Source organism: Chiloscyllium punctatum, chromosome 42, assembly GCF_047496795.1.
Source record: "Chiloscyllium punctatum isolate Juve2018m chromosome 42, sChiPun1.3, whole genome shotgun sequence".
Classification (NCBI taxonomy): domain Eukaryota; kingdom Metazoa; phylum Chordata; class Chondrichthyes; order Orectolobiformes; family Hemiscylliidae; genus Chiloscyllium; species Chiloscyllium punctatum.
In genome coordinates, this window is record NC_092780.1 from 16,630,452 (window position 1) to 16,647,565 (window position 17,114).

Sequence of the window (17,114 nt, forward strand, 5' to 3'; positions counted from 1 at the left end):
AAGTGGGTATATTTGATGATGACGGTAATGTGCAGTGCCATTTGTACCACCTCAGATGAAGATTTAATTCATAATCACATGCAGCAAGACAGGGACATCATACACACTTGACTAAGTAGTAACAAATTAAATCTGCTGCACATAAGTACCAGGCATGTGCATGTTTAACAATCCAGAACCCAACTACCTCCCTTGATATTCAACGGTATTATTATTGCTGAATACCTCAGCATCTACACCTTGGGGGTATCACTGACCACAAATTGAATAAACCAGCCATACAAATAGTGTGGCGACAAGAGAAGGCCAGGCACAAGGAATTATTCACCAGATTAACTCATATCTTGATTTTACAAAGGTCTATCCACTCCTACAAAGTACAAGTCAGGCACATGAAAGAATACTCGACACCTGCCTAGACATGCAACACTTAACATGAACACCATTCAGGGCAAAGTAGTTCACTTAATCAGCATCCAATTCACCACCAATGCACTGTGGCAGCAATGTGTATCATAGATGATATGCAATGTGACTCACCAAGGCTCCTTTGACAGTTCTTTCAAAGCCTGCAGCAGTCATAGGAACACCACTACTTGCAAATTCCACTCGAAACCATCCTGACTTGAAACTATAGTGATGTTCTTTCAATATCTCTGGATCTAAATCCTGGAACTCTTACTAACAGCACTCTGGATCCACACAAAACCAGACTGACTGCAGAGTTTCAACAAGGCAGCTCACCATCAGGGTGAATTAAGAATAAGCAGCAAATGCTGACACTGCCAGAATTGCTCACATCCAAAAGAATAAAAATTTTGCCTTCTAGCATATATATGTGAACAAAATTACTAACATAGGATACATAACTTTTTACCAGCTTCCTGGCCTGGAAATAGATGATAAGCAATTGTACCTTAGTGATTATTAAAGAATACAAAATTTCATTTTCTTTTGAAATCCTTCTTTACATTTTTTCCATCATTTATCAAAGGCAAGCTGATATGTCCATTTAACGCACAGTGTTCTATTCCTCTAAAATCTATTAATAAAGTTCTCTCCTCCAATCCCCAGGCTCTACACCTTTTCCTAAAAACATTACATACATTTCTAGTAATGCCTCTACTGCCTCTTTGTTAAGTTATTTTTAAAATGAATGGATGCCATCAATCCACATTAGGTGCCTTATCTTCTAAATTTGAATAGTTTATTCAATATATTCTTTGTTCTTATTTTAAATGCACTTACCTCAACTACTCATCTTATCATTCAATATCATGCCGATGTCTTCTGGATTCCTAATGAAAACCCAATTGAAACAATTACTTAATATTTCTGCCATCTGTCCAATGTTACTTGGGCAATCATCCTGTCTATTCTTTAATCTTCCTACTTCCATCTCACCTTCCACATTTTTACTGATGTTCCTGTCAAACTTTACTTTTGCTTTCTGCTCCTCAATCATTTAATTTCTTGTTCCTCTTTCCCTTCCTGATTTTCTTTTTCAGGATGTAGATATTGCTGGCAAGTTTAGCATTTATTGCCCAACCCTAATTGCCTTTTCCGAAAGTGATGATGAGCCAGCTTCTTGAACATTACAGTCTGGTGGTGTCTTTTTTTAAAAACTCCTTTCCTAATATTATCTCATATCCTGCTTTTCTCTGCTACCAATGACTTCATAATTGCACAATTCCTAATTCTCAATTGTTTCCTTAGGTCTTTGGAACAGCTTGGCTAGGGAGCAGCAAGTTCTAGAGCTTCAGTATTATTGCCAGGGTCCATAACCACTGCATCCAGTATCTCCAGCCATTTCTTGATATCATGTGGAGTGAACTGAATTGGCTGAATATGGTATCTGTAATGCTGAGGTCCACTGGAGAAGGCATTTCCTTATTTCATGTTTAAAACACATTTTTGGACTCACATTCCTTTGCTATAAGTGATCTTTCTTGAATATATTCTTTCCTATGCTCACGCTCCCTATTTCCTTCACATTTAGGCTGCTTGCATTTCTTTAGATTAACCCATCAGCCACCCATGACTAGTTTAAAGCTTTTGCAATCGCCTTATTTACCTTTCCACAAAGACACTGGTGTCATCCTGGTTCAGATGGAATTTGTCCAACAGCTCCTTCTTATTCTAGAACTGGGCAACTGCCCCATTAAATGAAATAATCTTTCCCATAGCAACTCTTTAGGCATGCAGTAATTCTCCTGACAGGACAGAAAACCCATGTAGTGGGGAAGCAGGCTACTTGGACCGCCGAGTCTATACCAACCCTCCAAAGAGCATTCCAGCCAGATCCACCCCATTCCCACAATGGTGTGTATCCCATGACTAATCCACCTATCCTGAACATCTCTGGACACTATGGGCAAATTAGCACAGGGATCCACTTAACATGCACATCTTTGTTTGCTCCAATGTACATGATATGGGCAAAAATACAGGTTATTACCTTTGAGATCTTGTTTTTTAAACTCGATAACATCGAAATACAAATAAGTCATTCAGTTCCTTTAGGCCTGCTCCATCATTCTACATCGTGGCTGATCATCTACCTCAATACAATACTTCTGCTTCATCCTCTATCCCTCGATGCCATTAGCATCTACTGAATCTATCAATCACTCTTTCTCAAAATTGATGACAGAGTTGCCATAGCCCTCTGGGGTAGATGATTCCAAAGGATTGCCACACTTCAAGCAAAGAAACTCCCCTTCATTTCAGTCCTAACAGAATTTTGAAAGATGATCACCAATGCATCCAAAGCAGAAATCTCTTTCAATATCCTGAGGTGAAGGTGTTCAGGTCCAAGTAACATGACAACTTGCAGCCCCATTTGTTTCTCCACTGCTATATTTTTTTAATCGGACATCTGGTCAGCATGGACCAAAGGATCTGTTTCTGTGCTGTACATCTCTATAACTCTAAAAATTAATTTCAATTCCATATGGTCACTGGATGTTTTAATCCTAATTAGTTCAGGGAGACTTCTTCCTTTTTGACTTACAGTCAGAGTTATAGAGATGCACAGCACAGAAACAGACCCTTCGGTCCAACCCATTCATGTCGGCCAGGTATCCTAACCTAATCAGATTCTCATTCGCCAGCACTTAGCCCATATTGCTCTAAACCCTTCCTATCCATATACCCATCCAGATGCCTTTTAAATGTTGCAGCTGTACCAGTCTCCACCACTTCCTCCAGCAGCTCATTCCATACACGCACCACCCTCTACATGAAAAGTTTGTCCCTTGAGTCCCTTTTAAACCTTTCCCCTCTCACCTTAAATCTATGCCCTCTAGTTCTGGACTCTGCCCAACCCAAGGGAAAGATCTTGTCTATTTATCCCATCCATGTCCCTCATGATTTTATAAACCTCTAAGGTAACCCCTTAGCCACCAACATTCCAAATAAAAAACTCCAACCTATTCAGCCTCTCCCTATAGCTCAAATCCTCCAACATCCCTGTCAATCATTTCTGAACCCTTTCAATTTTCACAATAGCCTTCCAATAGGGGGGAGATCAGAACTGCATGCAATATTCCAAAAGTGGCCTAACCATTGTCCTGTACAGCCACAACATGACCTCACAACTCTTATACTTAATGCTCTGACCAATAAAAGGAAAGCATACCAAACGCCTTCTTCACTATCTACTTGCAACTTCGCTTTCAAAGGAGCTATGAACCTGCAGTCCAAGGTCTCTTTGTTCAGCAACATTCTCCAGGATCTTACCATTAAGTGTATAAGTCCTGCTCTAATTTGCCTTTTCAAAATGCAGCACCTCACATTTATCAAAATTAATCTCCATCTGCCACTCAGCCCATTGGCCCATCTGATCAAGATCCCATTGTAACAGGAGGTAACCTTCTTTGCTATCCATTACACCTCCAATGTTGGTATCATCTGCAAACTTACTAATCATACCTATGTTCACATCCAAATCATTTATATAAATAACAAAAAGTAGTGGATCCAACACCGATCTTTGTGGTACATCATTGGTCACAGGCCTCCAGTCTGAAAGGCAACCCTCCATCACCACCCTGTCTTTTACCTTCAAGCCAGTTCTGTATCCAAATGGCTAGTTCTCCCTGCATTCCATGAGATCTAACTTTGCTAGCCAGTCTACCACGAGGAACCTTGTCGAACACCTTACTGAACTCCATATAGATTACGTCCACCGCTGTGCCCTCATCAATCCTCTTCATTACTTCTTAAAAAAAAAACTCAATCAAGTTCATGAGACATGATTCCCCATGCACAAAGCCATCTTGACCATCCCTAATCAGTCCTTGCTTATCTAAATACATGTAAATCCTGTCCCTTAGGATTCCCTCCAAACACCTGCCCACCATTGATGTCAGGCTCACTGGTCTACAGTCCTTGGCTTTTCCTTACTTACTAGCTTTCTTAAATAATGGCACCACGTTAGCCAATCTCCAGTCTTTTGGCACCTCACCTGTGATTATTGAATCTCAGCAAGAAGCCCAGCAATCACTTCCCTAGCTTCCCACAGAGTTCTAGGGCAAACTTGATCAGGTCCAGAGGATTTATGTATTTTAAAGACATTCAGCACCACCTTCTCTGCAATACAGACATTTTTCAAGATGTCAGCATCTATTTCCCCACATTCTATATTTTCCATGTCCTTCTCAACAGTAAACACTGATACAAAATACTTGTTCAGTATCCGGATGTCAGATTGCTCGCTGAGCTGGAAGGTTCATTTTCACACATTTCATCACCATACTAGGTAACATCATTAGCGAATCTCTGGTGAAGTGCTGGTGTTATGTCCCGCTTTCTATTCATGTGTCTTGGTTTGGTAGGTTGGGTGATATCATTTCCAGTCTTTTTCCTCAGAGGATGGTAGATGGAATCCAAAGCAATGTGTTTATTGATGGAGTTCCAGTTAGAATGCCACGCATCTCAGAATTCTCATATGTGTCTCTGTTTAGCTGGTCCTAGGATGCACGTGCTATCCCAGTCAAAGTGGTGTCCTCCTCCGTCTGTACGTAAGGATACTAGTGACGGGGGTCATGTCTTTTTGTCATCATGTCATCACCCACCCTAAGAAACCAGGACACAAATAGAAAGACATAGCACAAGCACTTTACCGGAACTCACCGATAACGTTACTAGTGTGGTGATGAAACTTATGACAATGAACCTTTCAGCTCAGCAAGCAAACTTACATCCAGAACCGCAACCTGAGCTATAAATCTTCTCAAAAATTACTAACTTGTTTAGTATCTCCCACATCTCCTGCGGTTCCAAACATCGGCTGCCTTGCTGATCTTTGAGGTGTCCTATTCTCTCTCTAGTTACCCTTTTGTCCTTAAACGTACTTATAAAATCCTTTTGGATTCTCCTTAACGCTATCTGCCAAAGCTATCTCATGTCCTCTTTTTGCTCTCTTGATGTGCCTTTTAAGTATACTCCTACTTTCTTTATACTCTAAGGATTCACTCTATCTATCCCGTCTATACCCGACATATGCTGCCTTCTTTTTCTTAACCAAACCCTCAATTTCTTTAGTCATCGAGCATTTCCTACACCTACCAGCCTTGCCTTTCACTCTAACTCCCTCTGGACTCGTTATCTCATTTCTGAACACTTCCCATTTTCCAGCTGTTCCTTTACCTGCAAATATCTCCCCAAATCAACTTTTGGAAGTTCGTGCCTAATACTGTCAAAAATGGCCTTCCTCCAAATTAGAACTTCAACTTTTAGATCTGGTCTATCCTTTTCCATCACTACTTTAAAAACTAGTAGAACTACGGTCGCTGGCCACAAAGTGCTCCCCCACTAACACTTCAGTCACCTGCCCTGCCTTATTTCCCAAGAGTAGGTCATGTTTTGCACCTTCTCTTGTAGGTACATCCATATAATGAATCAGAAGATTTTCTTGTATACACTTAAATTCCTCTCCATCTATTTTTGCGAAGTTAAAATCCCCAGCCACAACCACCCTATTATTCTTACAGATAACCGAGACCTTCTTCCAAATTTGTTTCTCAATTTCCCTCTGACTATTAGGGGATCTATAATACAATTCCAATAAGGTGATCATCCCTTTCTTATTTCTTAGTTCCACCCAAATAACTTCGCTGGATGTATCCCCAGGAATATCCTAAATACAGCCATAATGCTATTCATTATCAAATGCCACTCCCCCTTCTCTCTTGACCCCTTTTCTATCCTTCCAATAGCACTTGTACGCTGGAACATGAAGCTGCCAGTTCTGTCCATCCCTGACCCACACCTCTGTAATTGCTATTTCTAACCATGTGTCTAACCATGCCCTGAGTTTATCTGCCTTCCCGGATAGGCCATTTGCATTGAAATAAATGCTGCTTATCAGGGCTACCTTGTTCTTTCCTGCCCTGACTGTTTGACTTGCTCCTTTTCCCAACTGTACCAGTCTCAGACCGATCACTTTCCTCACTAACTCACTGGGTCCCAACATCCCACTTTACTAGCTTAAATCCTCCCAAACAGCTCTCGCATATCTCCCTGCCAGTATGTTAGTCCCTTCCAATTCAGGTGCACTTCTACCCCAGAAGAGATTCCAGTGATCCAAAAATGTGAAAGCTTCTCCCCTGCACCAGCTCCTCATCCAGGCATTCATTTGCTGTCCTGTTCCTACCCTCACTAGCACTGGCAGTAATCCAGTTCTTTCTACCCTCAAGGACCTCCTTTTTAAAATTCCCACCTAACTTTCTATATTCTCCCTTCAGAATCTCATCCTTTTCCCTTCCTATGTCATTAGTTCCAATGTGTATGACTTCCTGCTGGTCCCTCTCCTGTTTGAGAACATTATGCACCCTATCCAAGATAGCCTTCATCCTAGCACCAGGAAGGCAACACACCATTCTGATTTCTCACTGCTGGCCACAGAAACATCTGTCTGTACCTCTGACACGACAGTCCCCTATCAAAAATCGATCGCTTGGAACCTGATGTACCCCTCATTACAATAGAGCCATTTTCTATATCAGAAACTTGATTGTTCATGCTATGTTCCCCTGACAGCCCCTTCCATTTTCCAAAACATTTGTTTGAGATGGAGATCGCCACAGGATGCTCCTGCACTACCTGTCTCCCTCTCCTAACTTTTCTGGAGTTAACCCACCTACCTGACTGACTGTACCTGCGGCTTTTCTCTCTTCCAGAACCACTACCCATCACACCCCCAGCTCATGTAAATTCCTTATTGCCTCTATAACTGCCACTCCAACTGATCCATGCAATCTGATGGAATTGGCAACCAAAGACACTTCTTGCAGACATAACCTTCAATAACATGGAACTCTCCCTAAACTCCCACGTCTGACAGGAAGACCACATCACTCTAATAAACACCATCTATGCTCCTTCACAATTTGCAGACCCAAAACTTAGCATTGTCTTATTGCTCTGAAAAAAGACACTACTCCAGGATAACTTAATACTTCTGGTTTATACTTTTTAAATTTAATTGAGACAGATCTCAATAAAACATTGAATCAAGAAAGAACCCACTCTACTCACTATTCTAAATTTACAGTAAGGTTACATTTAAAGACTACGCACATACCTACTGCTGTGCTGTGAGCTCTCACACACAGGTTCCTCATGGTCAGCTGTGAATTTCACTGTTTGTTATTTTTTTCTAGATGCTCTCTGATGTCCAGAGATACTTGAACTCAAACAACAAAAGGCAGTAACTGTGCAGATTCACTGCTGTGTCTGACAGCTTGTATCATTTATCATCTCTGCTTGTAATATGTCCACGTGTCTATTTTCCTCTTTGCATACCTGTAGAAGCTTTTTAATCCTTTTTTTTATTTTCTATTCATACTCTTCCCTTTCATTTTTCAATTTTTTGGTCCTCCTTTGCCAAATTCTAAAAAAGTATCCCAGTCCTAAAGTTTACAATTTTTTGGCAACTTTATATACCTCCACTTTTGATCTAATACTATTTTTTAACTTCCCTTAGTAGCCATTACTCTTGCTTATCCTGTGTCTTTCACTTTAAAAAATAAAACTAAGCATCAATTCTTTAATTATTTGCCATTGCCAATCTACTAGACCATTTTAGGTATTTTATAATCTTCCATTACATCTTTTTTAAACTTAGTGGAAATTTCCAAAACACTATAGTCACTATTTCCCAAAGATTCTTTTACAAGATTTGCCCTTTTATAATGACCTCCTACTGATCCCTACACCTGTCATTTTCTCCAAAATGAACCATAACTAGATTTCCTTCTATTCGCTCCCCCCAATCCACCCACATCAGGCGCTTCCAAATTCCTCTCAGCCACCTGACATTCCATACCAGAGCTTTAGGTAGACAGCAGGCCCTTTAAAAATCCCATTTATGGCTGTAGAAGATGCTTTTTTTTATCCCAATGGTTATAAAGTCCTCCATTAATACCTGATTTCTATTCTGACTTTGCTAACATCCCCATTGACAGGCATCAGAAACAGAGTCTGGTCCTGCATTACAACTGTCCTCTCCACAAGCTTTCAATTTGTCTTCACAGTTAAGATGTGCCTCCACATCATATCGGCTGGAGAGGACCAGGGCTTGCACCTCCTTTTTAATTTCTAAATAACACAGTGGCACAGTGGTTAGCACTGCTGCCTCACAGCGCCAGAGACCTGGGTTCAATTCACGCCTCAGGTGACTGACTGTGTGGAGTTTGCACATTCTCCCCGTGTCTGCGTGGGTTTCCTCCGGGTGCTTCAGATTCCTCCCACAGTCCAAAGATGTGCAGGTTAGGTGAATTGACCATGCTAAATTGCCCGTAGTGTTAGGTAAGGGGTATGGGTGGGTTGCACTTCGGCGGGGCGGCGTGGACTTGTTGGGCCGAAGGGCCTGTTTCCACACTGTAAGTAATCTAATCTAACACCTGTCAGTCATACTTTCTCCTTTAATGAACCACTGTTTTCCTCTCAAGTGTAACTGCCCTCTGGAGAAAAAAGTCGTCCAAAAAATCCTCCTCCTCCCTTATATGTCTGAGCCCTTCCAATTCACATTTCAGTTCAATGATTGAAGCAGAGATTAGAGATGGAGGCAGCTCCCAAAAATGTTTGCTTGGGACAGCCTCACCTTCCACAACCTCCAACATTCTGCAAGTCCAGGTGCATGATCTGCTCTTAGAATAGCTATATTTTAAATCTTAATTCAACAATTATTTGTAATTATGCATTGAACCATACATTAAACCAGCATATTATCCTATACCTAGTTCAAACCACAGCCCTAATATAAAGAAATAAAAGCTCAAAACTGCCAATCTTCTACTTGCTTACTGAATTAATGTGCCTCAATCTCAGTTTTCCCTATCTCCTTTCCATCACATCTCCAGACCATTCTTATATTTACAACACCAGAACAGTAGCTATTAATTCATTTATGCTGTCACACATATTGAGACACAGTGAAGTGTTGTTTCGCTTGCTATACAGGCAGGTTGCATCATGCAAAGTGCATCAGGGTAGCAGAACAGAATGCAAAATACAATGACACAGCCACAGAGAAGGTGGCAGCCAAAGTCTATTTATTAGGCACTCCATCAATGCATATTCTGTTCAGCAGGACTTGTGCTTCTTTGGGAACATCACTGTGCATACTACCTACATAGAGTAGGACCGGGGTCACAGCCTTAGAGATGGGGGAAGACCTTTTAGAATAGAGATAATGAGAAACTTCTTCAGCCAGAGCAGTGAATCTACAGAAGTCATTGCCACAGAAGGTTGGGGAGACCAGTTCATAGAGTATTTTAAAACAGAGACAAATTGGTTCTTGTTTGTCAAGGGAAATCAAAAGGTTAAAAGGGAGAAGGCAGGAAATGGATTAAGAAACTTATCAGCCATGATTGAATGGCAGAGCAGTCTTGACAGCCAAGTAGCCTAATTTCTGCTCCTATGAATCATGGTCTTATAAAGGCAGCACATAGATAGCATGAAAACGTAGATTTCCTCAATCATTGCTTTGCAGAAAAAAAAATGATTTTGATGTATACAAGCATTCATTCAAAAGTTTTCTTAATTATCACTGAAACTTTAATAAAATCTTCAAATTATCCCAAAATTAAATCTTCAGACTAAAATGCAGAATCCTGTTCATGAACATACATCACTAAGGCAATTCTGACAGTTGTAAATCAAGTAGCACCACATAACTGATATATAACAATGCTACAATTTAGAAGCAATGTTGAGTTGGTTTTAAAAAAAAACTTAAGTGAGCTGGTCATGGAGTCTCTGCATGACAGGAAATACAGTGCGTCTGCTTGAAATCTCACTCTGAGCCCAGTGACAGCTCTTTAAACTATCCACATAACTCCACCTTCTCCTCAGCCATCAGACTCCGGAAAGTTCGGTTGCTCTCGATATCCACAAACACCCCGGACTCAGTTACTACCATCACCGCCCCCACCCCCACTCAAATCCCTCTTCAAATCAACCCTCTAAAAACTTTATAATGTTGCCCCCCACCCCCCAGATCATTTCAACAACTGATGCCCATCGCACTGGGACGGAGCTGAAATTACAACCACATACAAAACATTGAGCAACACGTACACACACACACGTATACAAAAAGCCCGAAATCTGAAAAACACCACTCCTGCAATTTTAAAAAAAAAACACATTCAAAAATCCTGCAGAGTCAAAAAAAATGGGAGGAAAAAGCAGTCACTGAAACCTGCCCGTCAAAATGAAAAAGGCACCAACACAAGCTCAGAGAGGGGGCGAGACAGAAACTTTGACACCGTTTAATCCAAAACTTACTCAAGCTGACGGGGCTGCTGGTGGGGCAGGGTTCCACAATTTATATTAGAGGGGGGAAAAAAAAAACAAATTTTAACTCAATGTAAAAGTGAAACCCGAAGCGTGTAGCAAACGTGCAAAAATAACGGGTTTGGGCTTCCCCACAGCTCTTTTTTTTCCACCCCCTTAAAATTGTTTTTTTTTTAAAAGTGTGAGAAATTCAGTCGCTGACTACTTTACGGACTAGAGTACGTGGATGCGGCCGTTTTATTAATTTCTAATATTATTTTTTTTAAAAAAAAGCCCTCGTGAGAACCAACCGCCCAGAGAGCTCGCGCTTCAAGTCCAATTTTCACTCAAACAGGGCCCGGTGCCCCCGCGTTGTCTCTTACCTGGATTTTCTCCGGGTTTTTTTAAAAAAAAATGTTTTAAAAGTACTCCGTCCGTGCCGTTCCTCGCTTACGACTTTACAAACTGTTGTTTTAACGCGTGTCCACCTCGCCTCCGTTTTATTATTTTATGTCTCTCGCTCCCGCTCCCCTCGCTCGAGCCCTCGGCCCCGCTCGCGCTGACGCACTCCAGCCGCCTCCCTCCCACTTCCGCCTCTCCCCCATTGACAGACGCTCCCTCGCAGCAGCTGGCCGAGGGAGCGTCCCCCAATCGCCGACCTGCCTCCACGGGCGCAAAGCGAGGCGCTCGCTCCAGCGTCAGCGCAAGATTTGCAGGCGGAGCTGGTGGTTGTGTCTCGTCACTGTGCGCTAAGCAATTTGATTCGGAAGCACGAGCTTTCAGAGCGCTGCTCCTTCGTCAAGATAGCTTCTGGGGCGGGACCGGAGGGCACAGAATTTGTAGTAAAGGATTCCTGATTAGATTCCCTACAGTGTGGAAACAGGCCCTTCGGCCCAACGAATCCACACCGACCCTCCGAAGAGCAACCCACCCCCCTCTGACTAATGCACCTAACACCATGGGCAATTTAACATGGCCAATTCACCTGGACTGTGCATCTTTGCACTGTGGAAGGAAACCCATGCAGACACAGGGAGAATATGCAAACTCCACAGTCACCCAAGGATGGAATTGAACCTAGGATCTCTAGTGCTGTGAGGTAGCAGTGCTAACCACTGAGTGACAGTCCCACCCCACAAATGTTTGCTTCATCTTGATATTTTGAATGCAATAATTCCTTAACGAATGTAATTTAACAAAGCACCCATTCCCTGACTGGGAATTGTTGAACCCGGACCGTGGCAGTGAATGTGCCAAATCCTAACCCCTAGACCACCAGGGAGTGTTTTGAACACCTTTGCCCAAAACGTCAATTCACCTGCTCCTCGGATGTTGCCTGACCTGCTCTGCTTTTCCAGCAGCACACTCTATATTCTGATCTCCAGCATCTGCAGTCTTCAACTTTCTCCTGATTTTTATCATTCTCCAACCCAGTTCAACATCAGCACCTCCACATCATGATCACCAATGTTAGGTAACATCATCAGTGTTACTCTTTTTTATGTTTTTAAATAAAAAGAATTTTAAAATCTGTTCAGTCGTATCATGGCAGGCAAATGGGAATCGCTAGAGAAATTTAGCGGGTCTGGCAGCATCTGTGGAGAGAGAATGTAGAGTCCAGTATTTAGAAGCAACTTACTACAGATACTGGAATCTGTACTAGAAATAAAAACATGCTGGAGATCACCTAGTCTTGAAATGTTAGCTTGCTTCCTCTCCATGAATACTGCCTGACATGCTGTGACATTTGTTGCGTTTAGTCAAGTGTTAGAGTCCAGTGACATTCTTTCACATCTGATGCTACCAGACTTGCTGACTTTCCTCCTGTAATTTCTAATTCAGAGTTCCAGCATCTGCAATCCTTTGTTTCATTTTATTTTCTAAGCAATCTGTTCAGAGATGTAATTACACAACTCCGGAGCAGGTGGAACCTGAATCGAGGCCTACTGGTCCAGAAATAGAGACATTACCACAACACCACAGTAGCCTGGGCACTTCAGGGGCTAGGTTATGGGGAAAGATTGTACCATTTAGGCCCGTTTTCTCTAGAATTTAGAAGTTAAGGGGTTGATCTGATTGAAGCCTTCAAGACATTAATAGGAAAGACAGGACAAAAATAAACTTCTGTTTGATTCTTCAATACCATGATATCCAGGTACAGTTTGTCATGTTAAAAGGGAAAACATAAGCATTACTGCATCAGATAAAAGCTAAAACAAAAACAGAAATTGCTAGATAAACTCAGCAGGTCTGGCAGTGCCAGTGAAGAGAAAAAAGAGTTAATGTTTTGGGTCCAGTACCATCTTCAGAACTGCCAGACCTGCTGACTTTTCTAGCAATTTATGTTTTTGTTTTGGATTTCCAGCATCTGCACTTTTTTTTTGTAAGGATAACTTATTTCCACGGATTGGAGATTCTAAAACCAAGGGGCATAGTCTGTAAAATAGGAATAGACCATTCAGGAGAGATGCTAGGGTTAACTTACACATGAAAAGGGTAATACAAGTTTTGTAACTGTCTTCCACAAATGGCTGTTACTGCTAGATCAGTTGTTAAATATAAATCAGACACAGATAAATTTTTGTTCGGTCACAATATTAAGGGATATGGGCCAAAGACAGGTATATAGAGTTAGGTGATAGATCAGTCATGATCTCATTGAACGGTAGAACTGGCTCAAGGGGATGAATGGCCTACTCCTTTTCCCATGTTCCTAGACGCTGCAGAAGAAAAATTAAATTTAGGCTAAAGATAGCCCCCAGTTGCGTTTAAAGTGAGCTGCTGACTTGACCAATTTCAGAATTGCACTCGGTAAGGATGTGTAACAGGATTTAATTTTAAATCAATCTGTTGAGACATGCCTCCATTACAGGTAAGACTTGGACTGCTCAGGGGCACTACCACCTACATTCCCTCTAACCTTTCCTGGCACTGTGTGGCCCTCTGAGGTCCCTGTTCTGCAGCAACTTCCCAAACTGTACAGCCATATATCCACACCCCAATCAACAAGTAAACAGGTGGCTCAATGGTTAGCACTGCTGCCTCATTACACCAGGGACTGGGTTCGATTCCCACCTCAGACAACTGTCTACGTGGAGTTTATACATTCTCCCTGTGTCTGCTCGGGTTTCTTCAGGGTGGAAATAGGAGAAAGTGAGGACTGCAGATGCTGGAGACCAGAGTAGAAAAGTGTGGTGCTGGAAAAGCACAGCAGGCCAGGCAGCATCCAAGGAGCAGGAGAATCGACGTTTCGGGCATAAGCCCTTCTTCAGGAATGAGGCTGGTGTGCCAAGCGGGCTGAGATAAAAGGTGGGAGTAGGGGTGGGGGGAATTTGGGGGAGGGGCGCTGGGAATACGATAGGTGGAAGGAGGTGAGGGTGAGGGTGATAGGCCGGAGAGGGGTGGGGGCGGAGAGATCAGGAAGAAGATTCCCTCCCCACCCCTATCAGCGTTCTAGAGGACGTGGTCGACGATGCTCTCCACCGCATCTCCTCCAATTCCCGGACCTCCACCCTTGAAACCCGCCTCTCCACTTGCCACCAGGACAGAATCCCACTGGTCCTCACCTTCCACTCCACCAACCTCTCGATACAACGTATCATCCTCCGTCATTTCCGCCACCTCCAAACAGACCCCACCACCAGGGATATATTTCCCTCCCCACCCCTATCAGCATTCTGGAGAGACCACTCCCTCCGCAACTCCCTCGTCAGGTCCACACCCCACACCAATCCAACCTCCACTCCCGGCACCTTCCCCTGCAACCGCAAGAACTGCAAAACCTGCGCCCACACCTCCCCCCTCACCTCCCTCCAAGGCCCCAACGGATCCTTCCATATCTATCGCAAATTTACCTGCGCCTCCACACACATCATATACTATATCCGCTGCACCCGACATGGTCTCCTCCACATTGGGTAGACAGGCCACCTACTTGCGGAACGTTTCAGGGAACACCTCTGGGACACCCGCACCAACCAACCCATCCGCCCCTTGGCTGAACACTTTAACTCCCCCTCCCAATCCACCAAGGACATGCAGGTCCTTGGCCTCCTCCATTGCCAGACCCTGGCCACAGGACGCCTGGAGGAAGAGCACCTCATCTTCCACCTAGGAACCCTCCAACCACAGGGGATGAATGTAGATTTCTCCAGCTTCCTCATCTCACCTCCCCCCACCTTATCTCAGTCCCAAATCCCGGGTTCAGCACTGCCCTCTTGACCTGCAATTTTCTTCCCGACCTCTTTGCCCCCACCCCCTCTCCAGCCTATCACCCTCACCCTCACCTCCTTCCACCTATCATATTCCCAGCACCCCTCCCCCAAATTTCACCCCCCCCCCACACACACCTTTTATCTCAGCCCGTTTGGCACACCAGCCTCATTCCTGAAGAAGGGCTTATGCCCAAAACGTCGATTCTCCTGCTCCTCGGCTGCTGCCTGGCCTGCTGCGTTTTTTCCTCAGGGTGCTCTGGTTTCCTCCCATAGTCCAAAGATGTGCCGGTCAGGTGAATTGCCCAAAGTATTTGATGTGTTTGTCAGGAAATGGGTTTGCATGGGTTACTCTTCAGGGGGTCAATGTGGACTTGTTGCACCCTGATCCCTGAGAATGGCTACACAGCTTAGAGGAAACATTGAATACTGAAACTCCTGACTTTAGTTAACCTGTTTGAACAAATTATGACACACCTCCATGGCAGATGGGATATAAAAACAAACATTCTGGCCTTGAGTAGGTTACTGCCACTCTCAGAATGAAGTTTTAATTCCTCTATATTTTGCATTAATGTAAGATATTAGGGGAGGTGTCCAAAAACTGGGGCAAAGAGGCAGTTTTTAAGTAAGTAACTTGAAAGAGGAGAAATAGGTAGAGAGGTGGTAAGGTTTACAGTGTGAAATCCAGTAGTTAGGGCTAATGCAATTGAAAGCAGAGCAGCCAATGTTATAAATGAGGAAATTAGAGATGCACAAGAGATCAGGCAAGCACGCTGTTGAGGCTTGCTGGACTTGGGAAAATGCCAGATATTTTTTTCCTGCTGCATGACTTGTGAGGTGATCTCTGTTGGATAGGTAATAAGGTAGAAGGAATGGCTCCAGTATGTCCTTGGTTTGTTCATTTGTTGGGGTCACTTCTTCCCAGAGGTTGTCTGCAAGGAACTTTGATGTGGTTTTTGCTTGCAGCTAAGGTTTCAACCTGATGCAGCAATGTTTGCTGTCTCTCTTAACATCTGAAACTGGACCTGAATATTATGGTATTGAAGAATCCAACAGAGGTTTATGACAGCAAGCTGTTATGTATAAAAGTATCTGTGTCTAGGCTAATATTAAACCATTATTTAGACAGACTAGCATATTTCTTGTAATGTGTCATGCTTCGAGTGATCCAAGTACAAGATCTTTAAACCCTCAGGTCACATGTCATAATAATGATGATATCATGAATATGTCTCTGAAAGACATAGTAACATACTGACCATGAGTCATAACATACAGCATTCTCTACCACTGTGCGTCCTGTGTATCATTACTAATTCTACAAAGGTCAGCTGCATTCAGTACATTTCATCTGTCATCTCTTTCCTCCTCTGCTTCCCTCCCTTACATCTTCCATCAATCTTACCCTCTATTAACTCTGTCTGACTACCTTATACTCTAATAATGCGACAGAAATACTGCATTTTTCTCTTTTTAATGTTCTCCACTATATTCCTCCTTTCTCCAGTTATTTCCAGCACTTGCTCAATAATCCTTCCATCTGTGTAGAATATGCAGAAAATCCTAAATATCCACATCACAACTACATACAGTTTATCAGTAGTCTCTTTGTTTGTTGTCAAGTCTCTAAGGCATACAGCATGGATTAGAAAATATACCACATTGACATTACTTTCCTCAATTTGAAGTTCAATTTCTTTGATGTTCAGTCTTTTATTCTGTCAAAGCTAGTCCAACTATCTAAATTCTCCTTCGAATCTGACATTTTAGACTACTGCTACACCACTGTGAAAGATGCCTACCGCTCCATCCCCTGCCCTCATTTTGGGAACTCCGACCACAATGACGTTGTTTCTTCTCCCAGCTTACAGGCAAAAGCTCAAGCAGGAGACCCCTTTGCGGATACAGGTCCAGTTCTGATCGGAGGAGGCAGATGATCAACTCTGGTGCTGTCTGTAATAGGCTGATTGAACCATGTTCAAACAGTCTGCAAGTACGTTGGACGAGTACGCCACCATTGTCACAGACTTTATCAGCAAATGTGTGGAGGCTTGCATACCGAGGAAGTCAATTCAGGTGTTCCCCAGTCGGAAACCCTGCATAAATCAGGACATA

The 17,114-nt window shown here is 42.9% G+C and overlaps 1 protein-coding gene across 9 annotated transcripts in view; it reads right to left on the reverse strand.

The window, feature by feature from the left end:
- The window catches only part of LOC140465766 (signal transducer and activator of transcription 5B-like), a 133,380-nt gene extending 122,014 nt beyond the window's left edge, over nt 1-11,366 (reverse strand). For all 9 annotated transcript variants that reach the window (XM_072561509.1, XM_072561503.1, XM_072561507.1 and 6 more), the window contains exon 1: nt 11,169-11,366. The gene's annotated coding sequence lies outside the window, so the exon portion shown is untranslated. The remainder of the gene's footprint in view (nt 1-11,168) is intronic.
- Between the last annotated feature and the right edge of the window lie 5,748 nt (nt 11,367-17,114).